The 19,118-nt window shown below is 38.1% G+C and overlaps 1 protein-coding gene across 1 annotated transcript in view; it reads left to right on the forward strand.

Moving 5' to 3' along the window:
- EYS (eyes shut homolog) overlaps positions 1–19,118 on the forward strand; it is a 1,828,849-nt gene that overhangs the window by 1,667,156 nt on the left and 142,575 nt on the right.

Consider the following 19,118-nt stretch of genomic DNA (forward strand, 5'->3'; position numbering starts at 1 on the left):
GCCGACACAGGCCTGCAGACTTGCAGTTTTCCTACAGTCTACTGATCACTACTTATTTGTTTTTTTTGTTAGATTCCCTGGGCTTTAGTTTAGTAGAGAAGGGCTTAGCTTGACTGAGTGAAATCAGATTAGAAACAGTTCACTTCATCTGACTTCATTTTCATTAAAATTCCTTAAATAACAGATCAGTAAACATTATTGATGAAATACTCGTGGATCCCATTTGACCCACTCCGCTTCCCTAGGCAATTCCAGGCAGTGTCCTTCCAGGACTCCACAGAAATTGGGCATTCAGTGTTTCGACCAGCCTCATATTACCAATGATGCATGTGTGGATTTGCATAAGTCATAAAACTGCCCCCTGCTTTTCTGACTAGATTTAGCTCTGACATAAGAAATTCTTCATTTAAAGATTGATTGTATTGAAAACACTACTTCGTGCATCCCATTAGTGATTCCTTGAATGTGCTGGCCTCCTAGGTGGGTTTTAGTAATTGAGTATCTCTGTAAGACTTTCAGGGCTTGGTAGGGTATTATTAAGCTGAGTGCAGCTAATGTGTTGATCCAGGAGCAGCCAGAACCAGTGGGATTTGAATTGTGACTTGAATTGGAATGTCAGGAGGAAATATGTTTTTAAGCAGATGCTACCTGACCCCAAATTGGATATCAGGAGGTGAGATGTTTACCAGTTAAGGTGAAATGGAATGTAGGGGAGGAAATACCCTCAATGCCAAGCTTTCCCCAGTTTGCCTGCACACACATATACACACATACATACACACTCAGTTGAAAGGTGAGCAACAGTAGATCCTTGTGACTTCCTGCATTAAATCATTCAGTCATCTGACAGTCACTGAACACAGGCTGTATGCCCGGTAATGTCATAGGTGCTTCGGACACATCCATGAACCAGATGTACAGAAATAAACGCCTGCCCTCATGGAGCTTCTTTTCTTTTCTTTTTTAAGACTTTATTTATTTATTTGAAAGAGAAAGAAAGAAAGCACATGAGCTGGTGGAGGAGCAGAGGGAGCAGGACCAGCAGATTCTACACTGAGGGAGGGGGCCATCACAGGGACTTGAACCCACAACGAGATTATGACTTGAACTGAAATCAAAAATTGGATACTTAACCAACTAATCCACCCTGGTGCCCCTGGACCTTATTTTCTAGTGTATTCCTAAAAAATGTGCAGAATAAAATCGAGGATATCGTATCTTTTTTTTTTCCCAGAAGGGCTTAAAACTCACTTTGCAGGCAGTTGGCACTAAGGGAGAGAGGCACGGTGCATGCTTAACCAAGTAAGTCAGTATAACCTCCTCTTTCCACTAGTAATGGCACTTATTTTATAATCTAGCATCAGCTTTAAATTTTCAACGCATTTCATACATGTCAACACAGTTGATCTTCTCAGCTTCCGTATTCTTATTATCCCCATCACGCAGTTGAGGAAAAGACACAGAGAGGGTAAATGATCTACCTAAAGTCACACAGCTCATCAGAGACCTCTGCTTTTTCCCTTATGCCACACTGTTTTCCTAAATTAGTGGAAAATGCATGAGGCTTTAAAGTAGAGAAATCAGTGTGAACATTAAAGGACTAGAAGTCCAGGCAGTTTATTGTAACTGCCACAATTCATTCACTTTCTTTGAGGTTGCTGTGTGAAGATGACCTGAACAGTCCTGACTAGAAAAAACTGTTTCTTTGCCATTACCTCCGCACAACCCAACATGACCATCTTACACCCAGCCAGTGGTTTGAGATGTCCCCTATCTATCCAGAAGCCTAGCTTCTGTTTCTGGCTTCACTTAACGATTTCCTATGCCAGAGATTCTGCAGCAACTGGTTTCCATTTTGACGCATTGATAATATAACAGTATTAAAGTTAAGGAGCTATTGTGTATTTCTGGCCACAGAAGGGATACAGAATATTGAACTGAAGTGATATCTAAGAAATGCTGTCTCAGAAAACTCAGCTCAACCACACTCAGCCCACAGGGGGAAAAAGTAAAAAGTAAAATCCATCTCCATTTAAAAGATGTTGTTTCCAGATCAGCAGAATCACTAATTGTTTTATGGTCATGACTTTTTAGGCTTCCATAAAGCAAAGTAATGACAAATCTTCGAAGCCTGTCAGGTGCTTGGGGCATGGCTCACGACATGACTGGTAGATGATTGCCTACGGCTGACTTAATGCAAAGAGCATATGACCCAAAATCATGAGACCTGAGCTCAAATCTCATTTCTATCTCTTAACTGCAGGACCCTGATCAGTAACTTTGGACTAATTTAGAGTTACATGCATAATCTCATTCCCAACAATGACCCTTTGTTTGATGTTAATATCCCTACTTCTCTGCTGAGAAAACTGAGGCTCACACAGTTAAGAGCAGAACCAAGCTAAGAGTCTCTATCTTCACTCTAAAGCCCATACTCATTTCATTAGTCTTCATCTGTTTCACAACAAAATTGGTATAATGCTACCCACTCAGTCTTTTGCACAGAGCTATTGTGAAATGAAGTAAGCTCATATATATTTGAAAAGCTCTTTGAATGGATCCACAAATATTTATTGAAATTTTATTTTTTAGTACTGAGCTAAGTACTAAATAATAGCTGAATTATAAAATATAAGGCACAGCTTCTGCCCGAATAGAGGTCATTATCAACATTGTCAATTTGTACGTGGTAATAATGTCATCAATAAGTAACTTCCTTATGTTTTAAGTATTGAGTGCTTCCAGAAGCACTACAAGAAAGAAGTACCACTAAGCACTCAATGATATTCATGATGTTACAATGAAGTTATTACTGTCGTGGACATCAAGGCTGACCGAAAAAGCTGTGAGTTAGCTTCTGGGCTGTCAAAATGTGACCCACATTCTCAATCTAGGTCTTCCACTGATAATCATTTATAAGCCCCTTATTCTCTCCATTCCTTCACCTTCTGTCTTTCATATAGTGGAGAAAGAGTAACCCGCCTTCAGGTGTGTTGTTGAGATACTGTAGCTCTCGGAGACTAGCTACAAGACGTGCTGAGTCCATCAAATGCACTGTGAAAGTCCCGGGTGATATTAATATTTAACTTTTACATACAGTATGCTATGAGATGAACAACTGTACAGAAAATAAAAATGCTTAAGGCCTTTCCTGCTAGGCCATTATAGTCTAAGAAGAAAAGGCCAATTGTTCCCTTTGTATGGCTTATCATAGCATGTGGTGAGGATTCTTTCATTCTGTGACGTTTTTCTGGAGTGATTGAAAGTTAAAGATGTGATTGACTAGATTAATTCCCAATTTCCACAGGATTTAACTAGCCATCTTAAAAGGTGACAGTTAAAGGGAACTTTGAAAGAATTATGTACCCGTTGACAAGCCCATGCTGATAGGATGATCCGTGTGGATGAAGTACAATGACAGAGAAACCAGAAATATGGGAAAGTAATTAAATACCAAAAGAAAAGTACTACAACTTCTATTTTATACACACCAGTAAAATGAGTCTGATTTGTTGAATTTTCATGTAAGAATTTTCAGAATTAGCTATTGCCTAGAATGGATAAAATTGTACTCATTTTCTCTAGTATGACATTATATTTTTCTTCTATTTCTCTTGTTCTTGCTGATGAACAGGAGTGATGACATTTAGACCTGGATAACATGAATAAATTGCAGAGTTGCTATTTTTGTCTAGAAATAGACTTTTTTCCCAGAGGTATTTGACGACAGTTCCCAGAAATTCTCCCTTTAACACACAGTTCATATTAGTGAACATTTGCATCTTTTATTAATCCTCAGGACTGTTTTCATAAGTCACTGATATCTTCATTATACAGATATGAGTTTTGGGGCTCAAAATTAAGTTGCCCAAAGATAAGCAACACATAACATTTTCATGCCCTGAGCTTCTCATGCTGTTGTCAACCCAAAATATCCATATGAACTATCTTGGCTTATGCCCTTAGGTCCTCTGTCAACATCACTGGATAGTGGTGCATGACAGAAGAAAATCTCACTTCTCAATTCTCTAGGTGATCAGTGACAGCATTTCCCAAAGAATATAGAGATGATCCCAAACTCCTTACATATATCATTTATTTCCCATTTGTACTTTTCTATTATGGGCCAAATAGGGAAACAAGCAAAGCTAAGGACACAAATTCTAGTGCTGGAAACCCAGTTTGGCCTCGGTAGGAAAAGCAGAATCTTAGGAAGGAACCACTGAAACTTCAGATTATCTGACCTTGCTCTCACATTTTACAGATCAGGAATCTGCACCCAACAGAGATTAAGTGGTTACCCCTAATATTACAAAGGCTGTTAAGCGCTGCTTATCCTGATGGCAGCCAAAAAAGAGTTCTCTCCACACCGGGCTTTTTCTCAGTTTTAGCTTCACTGCTGCTAAGCAATTCTTAGTACACCTTACATTTATTACTAGGTATTTCACAAACAAAGATGCCATCGTGTACTCTAAACAATGGATTCGATCTAACACACTGTGTAGAAATTATCATTGCACAGAATGTACCGCTTGTGATTTACTGCCTACACAAACAACTTCAAAATGCTTTTCTAGAATAAAAAGGCTTTTCCTTCTCCATGCAGTGCATTTCAAGAGTAGCTCTAAGCAATTCACTTTGCATAAAGACTATGGTAATAAACTGAGTTTTGACTTGCTACAAGCCTAAACATGGAAATCGTCACATCATTGCACATTTTAGAAACTAAATTATAAGACCCAATAAATTTTGAAAAGGAGAAGAAATACAATTCTTAAACGAAGTGACATGTAATATTATATACAATAAGATTAATTTCCCATCACTGAGTTCAAAATTTTATATGCTTTGGAGAAAATTTTTTTCAATTTATCATTTTATGCTGTAAACTTTACATGTAGGCTTTTGAAAAAAGAGATCTGTGAATAGCACCATTTGGCTGGTTACTGTATTATATTTACTCATCAGTCAGATTCCATGATTTAAGAAAAATGACACAATATTTAATTTCTTATTATACCAGCCAGGGTCTGTAAGAAGAAAGATAAAGATTAGGCTTAAACAGTGGCCCATTTTGGTATAATTTCAGTGGTTTAAACAGGCAATGTTATTTGCTATCTTCTTTTCTAATTACATCTTTTAAAAAGGAATGTAACCTATAATTTCAATGACCTTTAGTATCCAGAAAACTATGGTTCTTTTACCACAGGAAATACCACTTTCTAACCTTGTAACTTGTTAGCTTACTCTTTGCTTCCACCTAGTGTAGCATTGCCAGAATAGCAGGTTTTTTAAATTGCCCTATTTGCATAAAATGTTTTGAGAAGGAATCTTGGTTTACGTAGTATACCGATTTTCACATTTCACCATTGGAAATCTTGTTTATCTTGTTACTTGAAAATTGCAATATTTTATTTTCTGTGCTGGGGAAATGAAAACAACACACTGACACATTAAGGGTATAGTGAATATATTTGCCTATCATTAGATTTATAAGCAGTTTTAGCAGCATTCTCTAACAGCCTATATAGCATCTTTCAGACTAATTAATTAAGTTCAGCAAACTTACAACACATTGGCAAACACATATATAAAGTGTTAGAGCTCAAAGGGATCCCAGACACTATTCAAGTACTGCTCCTTTTTGCAAGTGAGGACACCAAGGGATAAATGACTTATTCAAAGTCACAAATCAGCTATGTGACAAGACAGAAATGAGGTCAGCCGATGCCCAATCCAGGGTGCCGTCCACCATACATCCTACTTTTCTGATTAGATGTCAGAGTTCATGTCGTAAAATGACTCATGGTAGATTAATAGAAAATTACGTTTAGTTAGCTTTACAAAATTACTATCTCAAAATTTTACTTGTCCACAGAATGTAACAGATTTTTTCACACTGAGTACGGATCAGTGGTGATACTTCATATGAAAGGACAATTAACAGCAAAGTATGAGAAATTGCATTTTTATTTAAACTCACTAAAACATGGCTTTTTTCCCCCTATTAGGTCATACCTAGTTATCTTCTCTCCTTAGATCTGAATAATTTTAAGAGTTGTTAACAAACTCTGATAGTTAAAGATAACTCCAAGCATGTAAGTCAGCTCCAGCTGCCATAACAAAACACCACAGACTGGCTGACTTAACAGAAGTTTATTTCACCACAGTTCTGGAGGCTGAAGGCTAAGATCAGGGTGCTGGCAGGGTCAGTTTCCAGTGAGACCAGTCTCCTGGACTTGTAGACAGACACATTCCTACAGTGTATGCATGCAGAAAGAGGTCTTTCTCTCTTGTCTTCCTACAATGCCTCAGTACTACTAGATTACAGCCCCATCCTTAACCACCTCTTAAGGTAATCTGCTATACACATATTTTGGGGGTTAGGGGTTCAACGCATGAATGGGGTGGGAGTGGAAAGCACAGTCTAGTCTACAGTGTCAAGTGTTTGGTACTCTAAAATGAGAAACTATTTTTTAATTGATTCAAAATACTTTTATGCCATGTATGATTTTGAGGAGAGAAGTTTGTCCAAATTACAAAACTTAGAAATCTTGTAAATCCTACAAACTCACCTGAGAAGAAAAATAACAATAGGAGAGTAATAATCATCAGACTCACTGCTCTTCCTTGAATTCATGGTCATTATTCCCTGCCCTTCGCTGAGACCTCTCTCTTCCATGTGTTGCTGAAGGGTGGAACACAAATATTCTTTCTTCATTTGGCTTTCAGGCCCTGTAGATAGTCTTAAAGAATTTTGAATTTTGATTTTTGAGTGAACCTCTAGGCACCATCCAGTCCCATTCCAGTACTTCATATCATATAGAAGAAACTGAAATCCAAGAGATTCATAATAATGATATTGTTCCTATTGATTTCAAAAATGTTTCCCATTTCTTTTCATTATGTCTTTACATTACCGCTGTGAGGAAGGTTTGGTAGGTGTTACTATTATGATTTCATCCACAGGGAAGTGAAGCCCACCAAAGGCTACACAGCTTGCTCCAGGCCCCAACGTCCCTAGATTCAAAACATAAATACACGCAAACAGAAGCAAGAACCAGCAGAAATCTCCACCAGATATTTTCAAACCCTTCATCCAACAACAAAAACCAGAATGCCAGCTGGGGCGCCTGGGTGGCTCAGGCAGTTAAGCATCTCAATCTTGCATCTGACTCTTGATCTTGATTCAGCGCATGATCTCAGGGTCTTGTTGTGAGATCCAGCCCCACAACTGGCTCTGGGCTGGGTGCAGAGCTTGCTTAAGATTCTCTCTCTCTCGGAGAAGGGAGTTGAGGGAAATTGGAAGGGGAGGTGAACCATGAGAGACTATGGACTCTGAAAAACAACCTGAGGGTCTTGAAGGGGCGGGGCGTGGGAGGTTGGGGGAACAAGGTGGTGGGTATTAGGGAGGGCACGTATTGCATGGAGCACTGGGTGTGGTGCAAAAACAATGAATACTATTACACTGAAAAGAAATTAAAAAAAAAAAAGATTCTCTCTCTCTCTCCCTCTGCCCTTCCCTACTTCCTTTTAGAAAAAAAAAAGCTAAACCACTAGAACAAAATTTATAATTAATTTAAATAAAAATAGGAATTGAAGCACTAATGTCATATAAAAATGCCAAATCATCAAGAACAGTGCGTACAAGAGGGGAGTATGAAAGAATGGAGATCAGTAGCACGACATAACAGTTGTAGAAGTTCTCCATCTTCTTTCATGTCTTCGTGCTCCCTAGTGTTCAGAGGGCTGTAACACACCCTGTCTCCTTTGCTCTTCACCATCACCCAGTGAGACATTTACCTACAGCAGACAGCCCAGCTCACAGGATGGGCGAAAAGCTTGCCTGAGGTCACAAAGTGGGTTCCTCTTACTCACTCCCTTTTCCGATGCTCATCACACCAAGTCCCATGGCCTGTCCTAGGTATCTCCAACAGCAAAATCACTGGGGTTAATTGCATGACTCATGATTCTTAGGAAGTATGGTTTTGGAAAAATATCCCCCCTCATATCAGTCATAGTCCTGGTAGAAAGCAAAATCCAGCTCAGCTATTTCAAGACACTGTAATGAACTTTATTTTGTGAGGCATTGGGGAATTAAAGGAACCAAGGAGTGAGGTGGAGGCACCTGGAGATCTCAGGAAGGGTGGCTGTTGCTTCCTGGAGATAAGGGGAAGGAAGTCGTGTTTGCAGGAGCCCCGTGAGAACTGGAGTTGTGACGGAGACATTGCCAGGCAGGAGCTGTTGTCTTGCATAGTGCAACATCTTCCAGGAAATGCAGCCGAGGGCAGGGAGGAGGAAATACTCTGACTTTTCTTTCCTCCCACCTTTCAGTCCCTTGCTGATGCTTCCCATTAACAGAACCCAATCAGAAGCCACCCAACAGGGAATTCTAGGGGATAGAGTGGGAAGAAATCAGGGTCTTGGACACAGAGCAGGATGAAGGAGGAAAAGAATAGACCAGAGGGACCTGGAAAGTGCAATAACCTGCATATCATTTACCTTTAGCATCTAAAAATGCTTTCTAAAAATACTAATAAAAAATAGGGACATCTGGGTGGCTCAGTTGGTTAAGCATCCCAGGTCATGATCACAGGGTTGTGAGATCAAGCCCCACGTCAGACTCTGACAATACTCCTTTCTTCCCCTCTGCCTCTTGGACTAGAAGAATGGTCCCAGAACACAGTGTCAAAGAAAATAGCCACCTAAAATTAAGTGTAGTTATAGCCTTATGGACCCCTTATGGGCTTGAATGTAAGCCCAAGGCAAGGCCCACAGAAGGTTCTCTAGACATTCTTGTGAAATGAACTGGACTTGAGTGGACCAGTCACTTTTGAAAGTTTCCATATAATTCAGTAAAGAGGATAAATTTTCTTTGCTACTTTCTTCCAAAGGCACTGTTTAGACAAAAATTATATACAGCACTTACAGTAATTGAGGTGACTTCTCTGACTTTGAAGACCTTTCGGGTCACCTGGCATATTCTATGCTAGTCTTTCAGGCTTGGCTTTGAGTCATCTCCTTGAAGCCCTTACTGATGCTATATGGCTGAGCGAAGTCTCCTTTCTGGACTTCCAAACAAATCTGTAGGTGAATTCCCTAGGTGCCTATCCATTATTGCCGCTGACATAGTTTCAGGATTTTGTTTATTTCATGTCTTAGCAATTAACAGTGTCTGGATTCCAAAGTAGAGACACAATTTTTCATCTGTTGAATTGAACTGATGTCTTAGTAGCAAGAGGAGTTATCACATTAAGTAGGTACACCACAGAATATTCAAAATTACGATCAATGAATTCACAGTAACAGGCTACGCTAGGTTTTAGGATACTGCTTTCCTTAACTATAAAATATTTCCATAATGCTGCTCATTCAAATAAATCAAGAAAACCTCATGGTTTTCTATAACACCAGATTGCAAAGGGCGACATAAGGTCTGTAAATGTTATCTGGTGATTCTGATCATCAGTACTATTTATATAACAGTATTTTATCTGCATTTGCACTGAGTTGCCAAAGTCATCTGCATTACAGATTGCCTTGAGGTAATTCTTAAACCTGCACAGCCTAGGATAAAGACACTCTAGACACAGAGAATAACCGTTTATGTACTAACTGGATCTCCTGAACAATATGCACAAAGAAGGCTGTGCGGAATTTTGAATACTTTCCTTTCCAAGTGTCTCTTATCTGAATAGTACCCAAAACTAATGCATGGTGTGTGCTTTGTTAAGGGCTTTGGAGCTAGCAGTAAGAAAGGAGAGCTGGAGAATCTATTTTCCCTTGTTTCCCACTGATAAGGCTCATTAAAGTAAATAAGAGTGAGGCATGCACACCAATGGGAGAATAGATCCTCAGGGTTCTGTCTATTCTAAAAATTGGACTCGTCATAAAAGCTGTGTAACTCAACCTTTTGTGAAATCAACTTTATTGATTTTACCTTTATTGCCTCTTTCATGTCTGTTTTAATTCCAGTTCCTGCTGTTTGACATTTGGTACAAGCGATCATTTTAAGAACATTTTACCTACAGTTTTGCCCAGTGTTTATGATAAGTTATACATTTACCTAAACAGATTTTACAATATAAAAGGAAGGGTAAGGACTTGACCTGGTCAAGAGCAAAAGCTGAAGGTGAAATTGTTATTTCGTATCCTCTTGGTATAGACAGAGGGAACCTGCAAAGCCTTCGAAAGATTCCTCACTATAGTGTATTTTTTTCTGAATGTGGAGGTTGTTTGCAGTTAGTTGGCTTTGGACTTAACCACAAGACAAGCTGATTATGGAGCTTTGTCCTTCTATGACTATCTACCACTCTATCAACCAGTAATCTCTATCAACTGGCACTCCTGTGCTCAACCAAACCAATAACTGACTCCCCAGAAAGGTGACCTAAGATGGGCTGCAAGATCCTAACGCGTGTTCTCTACACACACACACACACACACACACACACACACACACACACACGTTACATGGCACTGCCTTGTATCAGGAATGAAGAATTTCATCACATTCAAATGATTTTAAAAATTACATCCATGAATAGTAAACATGACTGGATTCTTTCTTCTCACTGTTAAATAATACCTCTTGACTTCCTTGTGTCTAAGTTGTTACCTCTAAAGCCTTCTCTAGCCTCTCCCCACCAGGAGCCGATATTAATTGTCTTTGCAGGGTGAATCCACAACACTTTGAACCCTGCCCTTCTGGCTTATTTAATTGCTTCTCTTTTCCATCAGCTCCTTGTGAACAGAGCTAATGTCTAGTTTTGTTCACAAAGGTGTTGAAAATAGAATGCATGCCACAACACCAAAAGCAAAAATAACAAGAGAAAAAATAAACTGCATTTCACCAAAATTACAAACTTTTGTGCCTCAGAGGAAAGACACCATCAAGCAGATGAAATGGTAACCTATAGAACAGGAGAAAAGTAAAAATCGAGGTATCTGGTAAGGAATTTGTATGCAGAATATATAAAGAACTCATAATCCAGCAATAAAAAGACAAATAACCCAATTAAAAATGGCCGAGGAACTTGAACAAACATTTCTCCAAAGATACCAAAATGAACAATAATCACATTAACAACGGTAAGCATCGTCAGCATTAAGGAAATGCAGACCCAAACCACTATGAGATACCACTTCACACCCACTGGAACAGCCATTGTCAAAACAACGGACAGTAACAACTACTGGCAAGCATGCAGAGTGTAAGCCTCACATGGTGCTGGTGGGGATGTAGAATGGTGCAGCTACTGTGGAGAACAGTTTCTACTACTAACTTTATGTCGGAAAGAAATGAAAATGTGTGTTCACGCAAAAACTCACACATGAATATCCATAGCATTAATATGCATAATTCTCAAAATTGGGCAAAACCATAGAGAAAATAGGTTAGTGGTTGCCTCGGACTAGGAGATAGGGAGAGAATCGACAGTGAATACTAAGTTGTCATGGAGTTAACTATTTGAGGTCGTGAAAATGTTCTAAAGTTAGATTGCCATGATGGTTGCACAGCTCTGAGACTATACTAAAAACCATTGACTTGTACTTCTTAAATGAGTGAATTTTATCGTATGATTATTTCTTAGTGAAGAGATAGGTAGATACCAAAAGCAGTATCTATGTGTATTCCTTATATGTTATATTTATTCATTATATGTATTAATGTAAAATATCTATTATTCATTATATATATTATGCGTGTATGTGTGTGTACACACACACATTGTAAGTATTATGTATATATATAACGAATAGTTCACATGTCAGTTTTCCTTCTTTCCTCACATCCACATCTCTGGAGCAATCTCATGGTTTGGAAAAAGAAATATGAAAACTTTCCAGTTTTGCAGGAATTTAGAACTAAACCAACTGAGCCATCTATAGAACTCCCACAGAGTTGCTTTCTGGTTCCCCTGAGGGGATATTAAAAAATGACTTTCCCTGGTTCAGCCTGAGAAAAGCTGTCTGATAAGTTGTCAAGATTCTTAGACACACACAGGATTAAGTAAATAAAGGGGAGCCTTAAAGAGTTAAATACCTAGAACTGCACTGTCCAACACAGTAACCACCAGCCTCATGCAGATACTGAGCACTTGAAATGTGGCTAATCAGAGTTGAGCTGTGGTATAAATTGGAAACACACTGGATCTTTTTTAAAGTAAAATACCTTTCTTCTATTTTGATTATATTTTTAAGTGATATGGTCTGGATATATTGAATTCAATCAAATATATTCTTAAAATTAATTTAAACTGTTTCTTTTTATTTTTTTATAATATGGGTTCTGGAAATTTTTAAACTTCATATGTGGCTCAGATTATATTTATATTGGACAACCCTGACATAGAATCTTAGAATGCTACATGATGCGCTAAGACCAGTCAGTTAAAAATTCTAACAATATGGAGAGACTCAGAATAAAAAAAAAAGCTTCACTATTAAAGTGTTGAGGTGGAGGTTAAAGTGATAACAGGGAAAGCAAGGCTGTTTCTGGAGTTCTCACTCATTCTCTTTCCCTCTCTTCATCTTCCTTCCTTCATCTCTAAAACTGTCCAAATCCCAAGAGACAAACCATACTCTAGGGCTTTTGAACTTGCATTAATAGTACAGGCAATCAATCAATAAGTCAACCAATCAATCAATCTTGGGCTTTCTGAACATCTTTATGATAGTGCTGATCATAATTATTAGTTTATATCTACCGTCTCCATTAAACTGTTAGCTCCTTAAGGAAGTGTATATGTTTCATTCATCTCTGCATCCAATCAGCACACAGTAGATGCTCAATAAATACTTGTTAAATATGAGATAAGGGAAGAACATAGTTGGCCAAGTACACTCTGTTTGGTTTGTGTTTTTCTAAGCAGCTACAGAAAAACTTGATATTTCCAATTAGTGCAATGAATAATACAAATTTTTCAAAGAAAAAATAATATTTTTAATCAACCTAAAAAATTTGACTCTATGCCAGACTATATCCTTAGATGAAGAAAGAAAGAAAATAATCACAATAACTAACAAGGAATAACTCAGGATCATATTGTCTGAAGTTTTGATAATGTTTAGTCTTACTACTCGAGGGTTCTCAATTATCATGTAAAAGACCAAATATACAAATAAATGAATTGAAAATAATGTGAATAAAAGCCAAGGATGTCAGTGGGTGTTGTGAATACAGAACGAGTCTATTTTTGGCCGTTCCTCTCTGTCAGGCTGTTCACTTATTAGTTTGTTTTTACTCAATTTCCTATTTTTAAAAACAATTTTTAATGAGCATAAGGATAGTTGTTTATCCTGGAGAATAAATTATAGCAGCATTACATACAGACATGTATACCTCTGGGATGTTTGTAACACAGAATATATTATTTCTGACACTTAGGAAACTAAGCAGCAGGAAGTCAGCTTCAGATTTTTATCGGCTTCAACTGCTAATGGAGCTGATAAAACTGATTTGTGGGAAAAGTGACTGCAATTGAAATGTGTGCAGATGCATTTACATTAGGGCTTTTTTTTTTTAAACCAATGACTTCAACCTAGATTTCAGAATTTTTTGCTTTGCTAAGCAATATCATAATCTGTGAACAAGTCAAGTTCAAGCCAAATGTGTTTGCATTCCTCTCTCACTCCTATAACATATTATTTTGGGAAACCAGAATCAAATAACCTGTCTTGAGTAGAAATCATCCTAAGAAATAGCTTTGATTTATTTTTTCACTTCAATTAATGCTCAGTAATGACCAACTGCAATCTAAAATAATTCTGCCATAACTTTAAGCCAATAAATCAAGTAATTGTAGAAAATAGTAGCAGGAAAGTTCTTTAAATATTCTTAACATGTAAGTATTTTAACTATCTCATTTTCTTGTTTTGGGAAGTGTATTGAACACACTTGAAATAGATATTATCCCTGACAGAATTTAAAATAATTAATTGCTATTTATAACCATCTAAAATCAATATGTTTTAAAAGAGTTTTAGCCTTGATATTGAAGGAAGCTTCTTCTATATGATAAGCACAATTAAAAACAAAGTAACAATGATAATAAACCGACCCTAAGACACTAGTGTTACTGCATTGAACCAAAGAAAAAAGCTACTCATGGCCATTTGGGCGGTATTTATTTATAAGGAGTCAGAGCATGCAATCCTAAAGTTTTGAATATTCTTTCTCCATTACTTTTTTTGGCAAGATCATTTTGTACACTGGATTCTGTCATAAATTAAATCAGAATCTCATATACCTGATTGGATAGTCATTAAATTTTTGGATCCCTCTAGTCTAACGATTATTTATCCGTCCCAATCTCCCCTTCAGTGAAGGCAGCTTTCAACAACACTGACATTTAGCTATCCAGCTTCCACATTTCCCCTGAAAGTGGCCCACTCTATTTGAGGAAGTCTTAACAATGAAAATGTTTTTATAGGGTGCAAAATATTCTTGCCATTGTCTAACTCTAACTTGTGGAGCTGGAAACTTCCTAACTCATTGATTTCTATAGTCTTCTTTTGTTCTATTTCTCCCATTTCTCAGTCTTTGTAAGACACCCCCCCCCCCCCCCCCGTCAATCCACCTCTTTAATAGTGGTATTCCCTGGGGTTCTTTCTGAGGATATTGTAATTGTCCTGATGCCCATATGACATCCTCTACCAGTTTAATTGAAATTTCTGGAGGTGGTGCCCAGACACTTGAATTTTTACATCTCCCCAGATAATTCTAATGTGCACTGAAGTTTGAGAACTGGCAGTGGTGTGCTAGTAAACATTTCAAAACCAGCTCTTTGCAAGGATGAGGGGAGGGAGCTGAAGTCTGATGTGTAGCGTTCACAGATTTCACTGGTTTAAGACCCCAAGCACGAACTGAAGCTTCACGAGTTGAAGCTTCATATCAATTTTAAGCTGCCAAACTGATGTCAGGCAGCTCCCCAAATTCCTGAAACTTAACAGTTGGCTCTGGCAAGTTGGTATGAGCCAACTGCAGCACGCCACTAGAACTAGGGTACTAACGTATCCAGTTTCCTGCTGAACAGATTAACCAGATGATCCACTGGGAATGTATGTCAGTAGATTTCCTCTTCAAAGATATCTTATATAGAAGCTCAGTAAATCAAAGATAATAATGATGATAGATAGATAGATAGGCAAACAACATAGATGGAAAAACCCAGGCAGGAGCTGAACTCCTCTGATGAAATGAGTTAGACTCCTTCCTGCCCTGTGTGGTGTTATCTGAAGGATTTCCACAGAAACCAGAAGGATACAAAGAGAGTATTTTAAGAACCACTCACCTATAGATAAAACCCATATTCTCATTTCCCTGTATGCATCTTCTTTATGATCTGATAGCAAAGACCTTTCCAGCCTCATTTCCTCCATGTTCTACCTCACATTTTACACTATAAATAATCACAGTCAATAACTACATGTTCACATCTTATTCTCCTACCTCTTCCAAAAAAGAAAGGAAGGAAGGAAGGAAGGAAGGAAAGAAAAAGCCTTCAATGATCCCACCAGGCCCCTAGGATACTCTTTTGTTTGCTAGCAAATTATGTAAAATAGAAATGTTCTTTAATTCCAAGAAATATCATTTCCTGCTTCTTTTCTTCCTTTAGTTGAGGAGTGAGCTCAGCCCTGATACTACTGCCATTTAGGTTTAAAATAATGATTTTTTTTTTTAATGAATGTTTTGGCACTAATGTGTCTAAGTTACTTTAAGAGGAGATGCTTAGAAATATTTGGAGTATTGTAAAGAGGAATACAGAGAAAGAGCAGTACCCGTGGGTTCTTCGAATCATGTTACTAAAATCAGAAGCTGACTTAGTAGACCCTGAGGGTAAGAAAGATGAAAAGCAGACAAAAAGTTGAATACCTCAAACCTTTAGGAATCCTTATTCGTGTAGATCCAAAGTGATTTGGATCATGAGAACTAGAAACAATTCCCTACCTGCCTCAGCCCCGTTTCTACACCTTTCTTTATCCACGGCCAGGGAAAATCTGAAGGAATATTTGGCCCATTTAGGACAAGGGAGCGGTATAGATTTCACACATACTAGACAAAAAGTGGAATAATGAATAAAGTGAAAGTGGAACTATGAATAAATTCCTTAAGTTTGAGGGCTAAACATTCAGTCCATGTATGAAACAGTCCTAAAAGAAAAAGTAGCAAGGAAGGTATTTCTCCCTTGCAAGAGCCCGTCAAGCGCCAGTCCAAGTCACCATGCCACAGAGGAGGACAAATACGGAGAGAGCACACTGGGTGCAGGCATGGGTCTGCCATGTACATGCAATGTGACCTCAGCTTTCTTACTGGATGAGGTAGTGAATACCAACACACTATTGAACTTGAGAGACCTGGACCAGTATTTCTTAGTCCACTGTTTTCATTATTGTCCCCCTAAAAGTATTTTTTTAGACTTTTTTTTTCCTAATTGCCCTATCTATGAAATTTTGGTACCATGGATACCTGTTTGTGTAGTGTATACATATCTGTGATTTATTCATAAAAAGTTTAAGATTTTTTGCTGCCCCTGAGAAACAATTTTTTACTCCTTGGGAACAATACTGCCCTGTTAAGAATGCATGAGCTAGCAGATGAAGGCTAATTTTATTATCATATCTGTGTTACAAGGCAAGACAGGAGACTTTCAAAGCTAGGTATAAGTGAAATGTTATAAAATTACATAATGTTAAAATATGACACAAGAACAGAAAGCTTTTTAAAAGCATTCAGTAAGGGCGCCTGGGTGGCTCAGTGGGTTAAGCCGTTGCCTTCGGCTCAGGTCATGATCTCAGGGTCCTGGGATCGAGGCCCGCATCGGGCTCTCTGCTCAGCAGGGAGCCTGCTTCCCTCTCTCTCTCTCTCTCTCTCTGCCTGCCTCTCCGTCTACTTGTGATCTCTGTCTGTCAAATAAATAAATAAAATCTTAAAAAAAAAAAAAAATAAAATAAATAAAAGCATTCAGTAAGTTTCAAATACAAAAGACTAAAGTTCTAAGAACACTATAATAGGCCATGATATGTATCCAAAGTTCTAAAAGACATGTTTTTGGAGATGTTGTGGTTGGAATAAACATGAAGATTATACTAATCTCTCATTGAGAATGGACATAGTTGTGGGCAGAGATAAGCAAAGTGTGAAAAGCATCAAACGAAGCACTAATGGGCTGTCCTACTAGAAATGCAAATAATGTCTTTTGCAGACATTATTTGCATAGTAGGTGCAGTATTTTGTGTAAGGCACCTCAGACAAAATATAAAAGATCTTTCAACCTTTACAGTATAGTAGACTAAAGTAGAGTCAACAAAATGCTAAATAAATTACTGAAAACTGCATAGTATTTTAGAGCTATGTAATTATGCTTCATAATAGGGAAAAATTGGGTATGATTTTGTTTATGTAGAATCTGTCTTACTCAAAATGTCTCCCAATACTTTATAGCAAATTAGAGATTGACAGCATGGTGGTAACATTAGTGAAACTGGCTGTTATTTTTCAATTGTAGAAAGCATACATACATAGCTTTTTAAGTACAAAAGCAAACATTCAGGAATTTAGCTTCAGGAATTTAACAAAAGACATGTTATTTTCAAGTGTTCTCACTAAAATCTGGGGGAAATATTTTTTTCCTCTGGAACTTTGGTGGGGAGTTTGGATGCTGACCCAGATGAGAAAGGCAGTACTTGGGTATGAGGCAAATGGGTGAGGGGAAGGACGGGTAACCACCACAAGGATTATATCTGAGCAGAATGTATGAGATGGAAAAAAGCTTAAGAGTTAGACAAGATCATTTGACTGATATCAGTATAACGACTAGGAAAGACAGGTACATTCTAGTTCAGTGGCTTAGAGAATTGAATGCAGTATAATACTATGAAAGTTCTGCCCATACTATCTGAGTCTTTCTTCCAAATTTTATCCTTAGAATTCTCTTATTCAGTTGGCTACATCCTTCCTAAAACTCTTATTTAAAAGGCCTTTCCAGGGCGCCTGGGTGGCTCAGTGGGTTAAGCCGCTGCCTTCGGCTCAGGTCATGATCTCAGGGTCCTGGGATCGAGCCCCGCATCGGGCTCTCTGCTCAGCAGGGAGCCTGCTCCCTCCTCTCTCTCTGCCTGCCTCTCTGCCTGCTTATGATCTCTGTCTGTCAAATAAATAAATAAATAAAAATCTTTAAAAAAAATAAAAAAAAATAATAATAAAAAAAAATAAAATAAAAGGCCTTTCCATATGAAAAGGAATGAAATATTGATACATGCTACAACATAAATAAAACTTGAAAACAGGGCGCCTGGGTGGCTCAGTGGGTTAAGCCGCTGCCTTCGGCTCAGGTCATGATCTCAGGGTCCTGGGATCGAGTCCCGCATCGGGCTCTCTGCTCAGCAGGGAGCCTGCTTCCCTCTCTCTCTCTCTCTCTGCCTGCCTCTCTGTCTACTTGTGATCTCTCTCTGTCAAATAAACAAATAAAATCTTTAAAAAAAAAATTAAAAAAAACTTGAAAACATTATGCTAAGTGAAAGAAGTCAGACACAGACACAAAATTGCCACATACTGTATGATTCCATTTTTATGAAATATCCAGACTAGGCAATTCCATTGAAAGAGAAAATAGATTAGTGGTGCCAAGGGCAAGAGAAATGGGAGAACGGGGAGTGACTGCTCTAACAAGTATAGTATTTCCCACTGAGATGATAAAAGTATTCTAGAACCAGATAGTGGTGATGGTCACACAACATTGTTAATATATCACATGTCATTGCATTGTAGATGTTAAAATTGACAAATTTTGTTATATGTATTTTACCACATATGCAAAAGAGGGCTTTCCAGTTTATCTTATTTGACCCATATAAAATTGTGTTTCTTTCCAGTAATAGACCCAAGTTTTCCTTCCAGTAAGTCTATGTTTTGTAGAGCCCTGAAACCTTTGTAACTTGGGAAGGTTTCTAAGAGAAACAAGTCAGAATTACAAATATGAAATGCCAGTGGCTTCTCTGGGAGGGGCCTATGCAACTGTGGGGACCTGCATGTAAGTACTGTCAGCCAAGGGTAGGTGGATGACTTGGGACCTCTCTGGTCTCCATGTACATGTGCACAGCCTCAACCCTTAGGACCT

Source organism: Lutra lutra, chromosome 6 (assembly GCF_902655055.1).
Source record: "Lutra lutra chromosome 6, mLutLut1.2, whole genome shotgun sequence".
In the NCBI taxonomy this organism is placed as follows: domain Eukaryota; kingdom Metazoa; phylum Chordata; class Mammalia; order Carnivora; family Mustelidae; genus Lutra; species Lutra lutra.